We start from the raw sequence: 11432 nt of genomic DNA, 5'->3' as shown, positions 1-11432 counted from the left end.
ATTCCACTAGTTTTATTGCAAAAGGGTTCACATCATCCGACTGAATCTCCATATAGATATAGTAATAAACACATGCTAATCCCTATGAAATGTTTCACAAGTACAATTAACACCAACAGCCTTTTGCATTTTAATAAAGCAATTTATTTGGTAATATATCTATTTGTTCTAGTATAATAATGGTGGCTCAAGAGAAAGGTGGTTGTCATATTTAACCTATATAGGACGAGATGCTTGCTGTTTTCCCTTGTTGTGTCTCTAGTTTCTCTTCCACCTGCAATAAATAATAAGGCAGTTCATAAGCACTAGATCATCTCTAGTGAACCTTAAGTATTATGTAGCTTTAATTAATGTAGCTAATAGAATTATTGAGTAATATAGGTAGATAAAAGGTATTATAACCTAGCGTATCAGTATAATATGTTACTTGATTAGAGTAGCAGACTATCCAGTATAATTTGACATCCAAGGGCTAAGAGGTGAATTTTGTCCTTCAAAACCTTAATGAGTTACGGTTACAACCTTAGGGGATAAGACTATCAAGAATCTTAACTTCCTCAGCTAAATATTAAGAAGTTCCTACCATCTTACTATTAAAGTAATGAGTAAAAAACACAGACAAGAAGAGAGAGATACTTGTTTAAGCTTGTTAGAAGTAGAAGTACAAGTACACCCGAATACATGACAGTGTAAAAGAAAGAAAAATAGAAGAGAACTTACTTCTTCCATTTCCTTTTTCTATGACGCCTTTGAATCTGATCTCCATGCAATATAAAGTAGCCTCAACCCAAAGAATGCATAAAGAAGTGTAGTGTAAACCAAGGTAAGATAAATAAGTAAATAACATATAATATATTCAGTGAAGATGGGTACACATGCCAACAGCCATAGGTTACCCATCCTGTCTCAAGAAATACTTACACCAAAGGACTAAGGCAATTATTTGAGCATTATAGTTACATTGATGTACTTGCACTGTTAGAAACATGTAAATCTAAAGTACTCAACTTGGGAAGGTTTCCCATAAAACAAGAGTGGGGTGTGGATGATCAGGCATACCATTTCCTTAAAACTGATGGGTATTACACACACAAACCAGAAGCTGAACTAAACTTGTCCAGTGTCATTACATACTAAATCGGAGTTTCACTCGTGAGCATAGAAACACATTGCATACATTTACATCCCATACACAATTATGTAGTAAGAGCACGCATGTACGTGGTACAGAGTTAACACATATATTGGTTGATTTACAGCCAGACACTGACTAACATAAGTTTACAAGATGCTAATCTCAATTAGTTTACATAATATATAGCAGAAGCATTACCTAATACAAGTACTAAAACACGTCTACTGAATGAGAAATTTGGGAACCAATGAGTAAAAGAAACTCCAACAACAAGAAGCTTAAAATGACATGGAATTTTAATCAGAGTAAGCCTATAGAGAAAAATTATTTTTAGTATAAAGATAAATTGTTACATGTAGCAGCACTATTTGTGTGTTTCCTTGATATCAAATTTGGCACAATTCTACCAAGTCCAGTGGATAGTACCTTTTTCACAAGAAAAAAAAGTCTACACGTGAAATTCTCTCAAATCAGTGGAAGGAATCCTAGACCACAAAAATCTTACCATCATCACAACTAATGCGGAAAGGGAACCAAATAGTACGATTGACTTGGGATGGGGCATTGCCATCAGTGCCGCAATTATAAATGTCTCATCTCCTATCTAGCATTAAATAAAATATATATCAGGGCAAGCTATAAAATAGCCTAAATGTGTTGGAGGCTTGTCATCTCCCCTAAATTTTTTCCACAGCTGTGAATTAAAACATAGTGAGAAAGAAAGTAATGAGGGCGGAATTGTGAGTAAAAAGAAATGGGAACCTGAATGAGATTGAGCGAAGTTGACTCTCCACCGTAATAGTCATTTCTATCCATGTACTGGACCTGATTTATTATGAAATACAAGAGAGTAGGCATTACAGAGATGGAAATATATTTTACAACATAAGAAAAAGCAGTATAGGGATCTCTAGCTTTCAATTCCTGCATGATCAGCCTGATGCAGTCCTCCATTTGATCTCTATATGGATCTTGAGCATCCTCAACATACATAATTGGTACTCCATGTACGTGCAATGAAGAATATCATCACCTATAATTTTACTATAAGGATTAGGAGCTCGTCCACTAAAGCAAAACACACTAGAACTAATAAGATAAACCCACCTTATCAGGTTTGGAGAAATTCTGCAGTTCTTCTTCAGTCAAGTCAACAAAAAAAAAAAAGAGATCAAATCAGAAAATGTAACTGGGACTATGGCTTATACTCACCTAGCTATAAGTTTAACACTAGTTTCTACAACCAGAAAATGAAGATTGGACTACTCACCTATAAGTTTAGTTTTTACCAAAACTATTTACTGACATAAACATGGGGAAAGAAATCAGAAAACCAAAAGTCCACAACAACACAACATGGGAACCACCAAAACACGAATAGTCTAAATTAAATGTTGAGGCAAGTTCTAAGACTAGCCAAAAGAAGATCTAGAGTAGTGCTGGCTTTGGATGTGTTAGCATTGAAAATGAAGCAAGCATCATTTGTGTGTTTAAAACATTCCAGGTTACAACTACTGTACGTACATAGAACTTTAGTATAAAAGCAACCTACCCCATGTCAAGTATAAAATAACCTACGTACAATTCAAAACTTTAACACCAATCCAACCACTACATCCACATAACAAAATGAACTACCGATAAGGCAATGTAACTATCGACCCAAACATTTACCCAGTAGAATATCTCATAATGTAACTATCAACCCATAACTTATAGTACAGCCACACAAAAATTTAAGGAACAACGAGACTGAATTTTATCTATTCTAAAGATTAAAAATTACACTCAAAGGTCTGGACGCAATCTAGTGATATTTTTCCTATTCTAAAGATTAACAAGTACACACTCAAAGGTCTGGACACAATCTAGTGATATTTTTCATAGTTCATAGAAGTGAGGGAACACTTGATTACAACTACAACAAGGTAAAACAAATTCCACCAAACAAATGGCACAAACATTTCATTAATGTATTTATTAACTTAAAGGTTTGTATACAATACATGGTAAAGAAAAAAAGTTCAAATCCTACTTCTGTGCAAAAATGGTAATGAAAAAGGTTGAGCTGTATAAGTCGGGAGCAGATTTAGTAGCAACTATGGAACATAGAACTTTGGAAGTAAGATCTAATTACTTTAATTGACAACACTTAATCAAGGAAAATTTTCCACTAAAATGGCCCATAACAACAAATTTTCCACTAACAAAAGCTATGTTTTACTAAAGGGGGGAAACAAAGGAACATCATAACAGAGGGGAAAAACAAAGGAACATCAAAACAACACCATTTGGGAAAGAATCAAAACCATCTACAATCAAACAATTACAAATGAGAAGAATACGAACCTGAAAAATTAAAGCATCAAACTTTTTTCCCCTAGTAGAAATTTCAACATCTAACCTGATAAATTAATTAAGAGCCAAAGATGAGAAAAGCTTGTTTTGAGAGGAGAAAAAAAAATACAATGAAGGTGGTCACCGCATATTTGCTTGCATTGTTAGGTGGAAACAACAAACCTTCTGCTGATCACATCAAGACTATTCTTGCCTCCGTTGGGGCTGATGCTGATGATGATAAGATTGAGCTTCTCCTATCGCAAGTCAAGGGCAAGGACATAACAGAGGTGATTGCATCTGGAAGGGAAAAGTTGGCTTCAATTCCTTCTGGTGGTGGTGGCGCTGCTGTTGCTGTAGCTGCCTCCGGTGGTGGTGGTGGTGGTGGTGGTGCCACAGCACCTGCTACTGTTGAATCAAAGAAAGAAGAGAAGGTTGAAGAGGCAGAGGTGTCTGACGATGACATGGGCTTTGGTCTCTTTGATTGAGGGGTTTGTGACCACACATCCTTTGTAGAAGTCGGAGATGCTGGTGAAATGTTGGTGTTCATTGTCTGCTGGGTAGATCTGCTTTTCATGTTTTTAGGAAGTTATTGAGTTTTAAACTTTTTTGTAGAAAGGAGTTTGATGGGATGAATTTGAAACATCCTTGGTGTACTCAAAGTATGTTGACTTATTCAAATTAAGAGCCAAAGATAATTAAGGCAACCTGAAATTTTTTAAAGCTCAACCCAAAAGTTGAAGCTTTGAAGGAAACCTAAAACCAAAATTAGGCTTTGCAATACACCCACAATTTGAACCTTCTCAAGCAAAAAAAGAGATAGAAAAAAAACTTACTCACCGCAAAAAGAGAGAGAAATAAAGCGTGGTCAATTTTGTTGCTTTGGTGGTTGGATGAAAAGTTTGAGAAAAGAAACTGTTCAGGGTTTTTCAATTTTTAGTTTTTTGTTCGAGCGCCAAAAAATGAAAATACCCCGCTCTTAAGAATGCCCAAGAGCAACACCATTCTCGTCACAATAAAGAATATACCAAATACCCCTTTTAGATTGGTACAACCTTGTAACAACGAAGAAGGCGCGGTAAATTATAAGTTGTAACATTGGCAGCGAAAGTGGCGTCCTAATTGATAAAGTCTAAATAAAAAAATTGCATTTTTTTTTTTCTAAAAATTTAATTACACTAGTTGCCACGCACGAGGTGCTGCAATTGATAAATTCAAACTCATTACACGGCGTTGCAATTGGTGACTTGTAGCAACAATTTTTTGGCGTTGCAAAAGAGTGTGCTGCAAAAAACCACTTTTGTTGTAGTGATATAATAGCAAAATACAGCACAATATTTTTTTTTTAAAACAATGAATCATTAGTAACGGATACAAAACCGTTAGAAACATTCTAACACCAACGGACAAAATCCCTTACTATAAAATCATAGTGACACTTATATTCGTTATTGATGGAGAACTAAAAAATTTGGCATCCGTTACTAATACATTATAACGGTTACGTATCTGTTACTGAAATTAATTTCAGTGACACTTTATATCCGTTAGTAAATTTGCTAACAGATATGAAGTGTTACTAATTTCCGTTACTAATATTAGTCACGCTTTTGTGTCAACACAAGATAACCGTTACTAATATTTGGCAGTAATGGTAGTATATCCGTTACAAATAGACTGATATGGTGTAGTGATTGTCTTTGACTATGTCATTTCCAACAAGAAATTTTTGATGACCGAAGATTCAAACAATGTTGTAGCAATTCTTTCTTGTTAGATGATGATTCAAGGTACATAGGTCAAACTATTCAAATTTGTTATCCATTCATTTCCTTGACTCCATACGCGCAAATCTGATAACGTAGTGATCATTTGCTTCCTCCCATTTACCTCACAACATACCCTTTTCAGTTGATGACATATCGAAGTCAATAATGGAACAGATTGACATATCCGACATTGAACCACCTCCACTCATCCTTTCAATTAAGGTTTCATGTTTCTGCTTCCATGTGTGAAATAATCAGTCTACTTCCCATGGGGTTTTGCTCTCTAGCTAGATGTATTTACTTTCATACTAAATCATGATAGCTTTTAAACCGTTCTGTTACCTCCTAGGATCACCTTTCTACATCGAAGAAATGCCCTTCCAACATCCCCAGCCAAGTATAGAATTAAATCCAAGCTTCACTAGCATTATATTGCTCTCTCCGACCTGACGAGACAGTCTTCCGCCATTTTGTTATAATGTTCTTTTTGAAGTGTAAAATTTTGGTGCTCTCATTCATACACAATATTCGATATTCGTTCAAATGTAAAAGCCTAGGTTGACATGTCCTTGCAATGGAGTAGCATACAGACTGACTTTGTATACTAGTTGATGTAACTAATTTGTTATGTACTAATTTTTATAATAGAATTAGAGACTTAGGCAGGACAAAAAACATCGGTATTTGTACTTGTCCATTGTAGTAATCCAAAGTATAATAGTCTTTCGAGTTATCTCATTTGTCAACAATTATATTTTGATTTTTTTCTTCATCTTCATTACTTTGGTATGATAGATTCAAATCAAAAGTGATATTCTACTGTCATGTTTATTGGTGAGAGAAATGTTGCTAAAGAGTTACCCCCTCCATCACGCTGTGTCGAAAGAATGTGTCAATGTAGAATTATTTCTCCTCCTATGCACTTCATCACTCGCAGTACTTCATGTACTAACTCCGGTGCTTGATATATATTCTCCCACCCGCAACTTGTTTGTAACTGACCTGTGTCTTAAATTCATTTATGAGTATACAAATATTTGAATTCTAATGTAATAAGCCGGTTCACGGAAGCCTAATAATAGTAGTATGTCACTAAACATTTGTCTGTTAATATGAACTGTCATGCGCCTTTAGATTGCACACACTCTCACGTGATGAATGAATTTGATGCTTGTGTTAAGACACAAGTCATCCTTATATAAAAATAAAAATATTAGTCAGTTGATAAGACAATTATGATTAGCTTTTGACTAGTTAAATTAACTAGCTAGTTTTAATTTTTAATTTTATTTTTTATGTGAATTTTCTTCATCTTTGATGGACAAATTATATAAATATTTTATGATAGAGCAAATTTGACAAAGAATAGTGATATCATCATCAAAATCAAGATGATCAAAGTTCAGAGTTATGTTCTGAGCGAGAGAGACATAAATTAGAGAGTTAACCGGTCCATATTGGATCGGTGAAACTGTTACTTAAAACCATGAACAGTATCACACGTCGTCCAAAAAAACTATATTTGATAATTTTGTGTATAAAAAAAATAGTAGTTCTAGAGTACACCCTCAATATGGGTGCGCTGGCATCTAGAGCCTTGGTTATAGACTTTGCCATGCAATACACCCTCACCTCTTGCTTATTAGAGGGCCCAGATGTGATAGCACAGGTACAGCCAGCGTACTGTAGATTTTGGTTTAAAAAAAACTAAAAATTAAATAATGTGATGTATCTAATCAAAATAAACTTTTTAATCGGACACAATGAATTGTAAAACCTACACCAATACACATCATGGTCAGTATCATCTCTGGTGTGTACATATCTCTTATTAATTCATGGATTGCTGGCAAAGCTGGTTGACAGAGCCCTTGTAAGCATGGTTTTACAACTCGCCCGGTTTGACCTGGATTGGAAACTCCCCAAATTGACTTTTTACTATTGAACCAGGTTTAATCAATTTTTGACGGTTTGAACTGCCAGATTCAAGTTATGAACCGGTCAACTCGGTTGTTCAAATGTTATAAAAAGTGTTTAACTTGGGAGTTTCTACTCAACCCGGCCGAGTTGATTCAACCAAATACTTCCTTTAGTAGCCTCAATTATAATTAGAGATTACAGTCAAGTGAGCGGAGCGAATGTTCTGGGCCGAGGGGGGGTATGAGGCAAAAAATGTAATTTATGTTGGTTTCTGTCTGCCTGTCCTCAGTTTTCTTCTCTTCGTCTCCCTCTCCACTCTCCACGCCCTTCTCCCTCTCCATCTCCCTCTCCGCTCCATGGCTGCTGCGTATACTAGTCATATTGTTAAAATCGTAATGCGGCTGTATCAAAATTAATGGCGCACGATTTTTACTTAACAAATAACCGCTCTAGTTTCATTTGAATTAGTGGTTGGAAGACTTTGAACCCCGGTCAAAATTGATCCGATCAAAAAACAAGTTCTCAAAACGACCGTGTTTGACTTTGACCCAAATCGAGTCAAATGGACGAAATCAGTTTAGTCAAATTTTACCTGTCATAGTCATACTGTAAATACAAATTTCAAAATTTGGTGCGAAAGAGGAAACCAAAGCAACTGCAAAATTTGCCTAAATTTGGAAACCAAAAATCTCACTCTATCTCAATTAACTGTTAACAAATTACGGTAAGTAGAATACTTCAGTCATCTCTCAATTAACTGTTAACAAATTGTTTTATCTCTCTTAATTGATGAATTTTTCGTTTCTCTACCTTAGATTTTGCTTGCATTGATTTTTCTTCGATTTTTCTTGATGTGATTTTTTCTTCGATTTTGCTTGCATTGTTAGTTATTGATGTGAATTTAATATATCGATACTGTTTCTTCTGGTTGTGCTTGGTTTTCTTCTCCTATGTGATTGTTTATGGCCGGTGTCTTATGCGATTGCTTCTATAGAGATTTTCTAGGTGTTTTGGATAATTGGCTTGGTAGAAGTTTGATTCTTATGATACCTTTTCATTCTTGTGCTGCTGATTTATTTTATTTTCATGTATTCGTCAGTTTAGTGACGTTTAGTTGGCGATAGAGTCTAAGCAGTCTGGATTCGGTTTATAGCGCTCATTGTCGCCTTATTGATGACTAAATATTGGTTATCATTTTTTATTGCTTTTCCCCTTGCAGGGTTTACTTCGTTCTTCTCGACGAAGGAAGAAGCCGATTACTCCGCTTGTGCCACTGCAAAGCAATTTTCTAGTAATTGTTGTTGAAGAAAAATGGGTAAAAGGAAAAGAGCACGTGCAATTTTGCAGGGGGGAGATGACGTCATCGCCCCAGGTGCAGTGAGGTTCAAGGAGCCTCATAAGGTAGATAAATCTCCTAAAGCATCCACTGCTAAATCTCAGAAAGTTTCTGCTTATTCAAAATCTCGAAAATCATGTGAAGAGTCACAGGTAAAATCACTTTTAAATTTATTTTTTTAACTTTAAAGATCTTGTTGCATATCCAATAATTTTCTATAAATTTCAGAAAAGCCAACTTGAAATGCCATGTTCTGGAATCGTATATAAGAGTTTGTTTGTTTGTTTGTTTGATTATAGTTTTTTTTTACATTTAAACTAGTTTCTTCAAAAATAATTGGAATTTATCGGAACAAGTCAACATGTTATATGTATTTGTGAAATGTTAGTAGTCCATGCACAAGTAGTTGGCTCCAATCCAAATGTCATAGTACAGCTAAAAGTAACTTCTCCCCAAAATTTTTTTTTTTTTGTTGGAAAGCGAGTGTAACACCCGTATTTAAAATACGTATTTTATTTATTAATTTATTAATTTAATTATTTATTTAAAAAATCGGCTGGATTGGATTTGGGATACGCGGGCCTGATTTCTGGGCCCGAGTCTGTGTTGGGCTTGGGTTTCAAACCCAAGTATATATTCGTATTGTTCTAGAGAATAGGGTTCTTAGATAAAAAATAATAATAATAATAATAATAAAATGGAGGCGATAGATAGAATTTGGATTTGCGATGGGAAATTGGGACGATGGAGGATTCGTCGGGTTATAATACAGATGAGTAGAACTTGTCTCTCACCACTACTAAAAATATAATTTTTGTCTGTTTAGTGATAAGAGCCCAAAACTGTAGTTTTAACCCTTTAACAGTCATACTTTTAGACCAATTATGTGAGTAATAATTAAGACTTAACACTGATTACGTGTTTTTATGCATTTCAGGCTTCAAAGTCCATTATGTGCAGAAATGTGCCACTTTAGCAAGATAAAGGAGCAAAGGTCGGTTACTAAGGAGTTCCGTGATTAAAGGCCAAGTTTCGAGAAGACAAAGCCTTTCTAAAAGCCCGGTCAAACGCTGAAAAGTCGCCGGGCGTAAAAACAAAGACACAAAGTCGTGAGAACTTCGGAAGGACATATCTTTGGACTCAGACCTCGGAATGGGGCCTACCTTATGTCAAAACGACCAGCTCGGAAAGAGCTTTCCAATGGTCTAAGCCTTGACCCAATAAGAGGAGCATAAAAGGATGGAAAGTCTGTTGAAGCCAACTGCAGCTGAAGAGGCCTTTTTGGACTGAAAGAATTGGGTTTTGGGCCTGATTCTCTGGCCCAAAACATGGCTCCAAGCCCATGCACGATTTTTGGATCTGAATGTATAAAAACAAAAGATTAGCTCTTTGTTAATGGTAGATAGTTAGACCTAGAAATAGATTAGATTAGTAGCCTCCATTAATGAATTCTAGATCTAGTTTTTCATGTAGATTAATTAAGTTTAGTTCCATTTCAATTATTGTATTAGATTAAACCTTTGAATCTTGTTCTTCATTTTGATTAGATCAATAAAGTAGTATTTTTATCAATTTCGATTTTGTCATTTCCATTTCTAGATCTAATTTCAATTCCTGTCCTTATTTCATTTGAGTCATTAAATTAGATTTCATTATTGTTTAATTAAGTAAATTTCAATTCTTTATATCATGTTTAGTTTAAATGTAATCGGAAATGATTGCGTAATGATTCTCGGCTAAACCTCCATTAGAGGAGGTTGAGAAGCCTTGATGAAAGCTTGATTCCGATTAACGTAGATTCGTCGTAATTTCCTTTCCACTCTAGAAACGTTTAGTTCACCATGAGAATGGGTTTAATCGTTCACATGCTAGTTATTAATTGGTAGAAATGCCATGTGTAATTAGGGATTAGGAAGAACCAATTGTTCTCAGCGAGCAGATTCAATTCGATTACGACGATTTGTAGTTAATAGGATTAAGTCGAGTTAAGGTGGAATCAATTCCCCTCTAACTCCTTATCATCGAATCAACGTAGCATTCCCTTAGTTATTCCTATCGTCGACTAGTTGCAATTTCGTGGGTAGTTGCATCGTAGTCTAGTTGTCTTTTTCGTAAATCTCTCATTAGACTTTAAGTAGAGAGTACAAACACGTGAGAACACAGCATGCGGAAGGACTAGGAGTGGAACAAATTACTCTACTCCACTATATCTCATAGACTTGAGAGTAGAATCTTTGATAAACATAGACCCATAAGATTAAGTTTAGTTTTACTTGTGTTTAGAGTTCATCGCTTTATTTTGTAGGAAAACTATTCATTTTATCTTTTATCAAATGGCGCCGCTGCCATCTTAGTTTCACTTTCGTATTGTTTTCGTAGTGTTAGTACTGTTCTTAAAGTCCCATTTCACCCACCCACCCATGTTTGATTCATACTGTGGTTGTCCATTTTGAGTTGAAAAATTTCGGGCGAAATTACACCGAAGGCGTCTGCTGGCGCCTTGAGTGCGACGACCGCTTCTAACTCTAGACCTCAAAGCCGACCCGCCCCCGACTCTTAAACTCGGAATTCTAAGATACACCTTTATTAGCGACGACCGCGCCCTTTAACAAAATTTTTGGATTTCGGCAGTTTTGATTCGAACTTTGATCTTTCATATTTTTCAGTGTTCTAACCTGCTATATACACTGAACAAGCGTAAACAAGACGCTATTCATAAGCGAAGCAAGGACGCAATCAGGTATTCCTTTCTTCCACACCTCGCTCTCCTGTTAGAGGTTTATACTAGTATATCAGAATTGTTTGGAGTGTTGATGTGTTTAGCTAAGTTTGGTTTTAGCCTTGTATGAGATTAAGGTCTGGGCGAACAAAAACACCGAACGTAAATTACACAACAACGCCAACAAACAAGTCTATCTAGTATACCACCCACTAC

At 35.6% G+C, this 11432-nt stretch overlaps 1 pseudogene; it reads left to right on the top strand.

Annotated features, from left to right (window-relative positions):
- Positions 1-3597: 3597 nt before the first annotated feature.
- LOC147509750 (large ribosomal subunit protein P2 pseudogene) lies at positions 3598-4166 on the top strand (annotated as a pseudogene).
- The last annotated feature ends 7266 nt before the right edge of the window (positions 4167-11432 follow it).

This window comes from Coptis chinensis, chromosome 3 (genome assembly GCF_015680905.1).
Source record: "Coptis chinensis isolate HL-2020 chromosome 3, ASM1568090v1, whole genome shotgun sequence".
NCBI lineage: Eukaryota > Viridiplantae > Streptophyta > Magnoliopsida > Ranunculales > Ranunculaceae > Coptis > Coptis chinensis.
The sequence above is the reverse complement of the archived record's forward strand: the minus strand, read 5'-3'. Positions and strand labels throughout refer to the sequence as shown.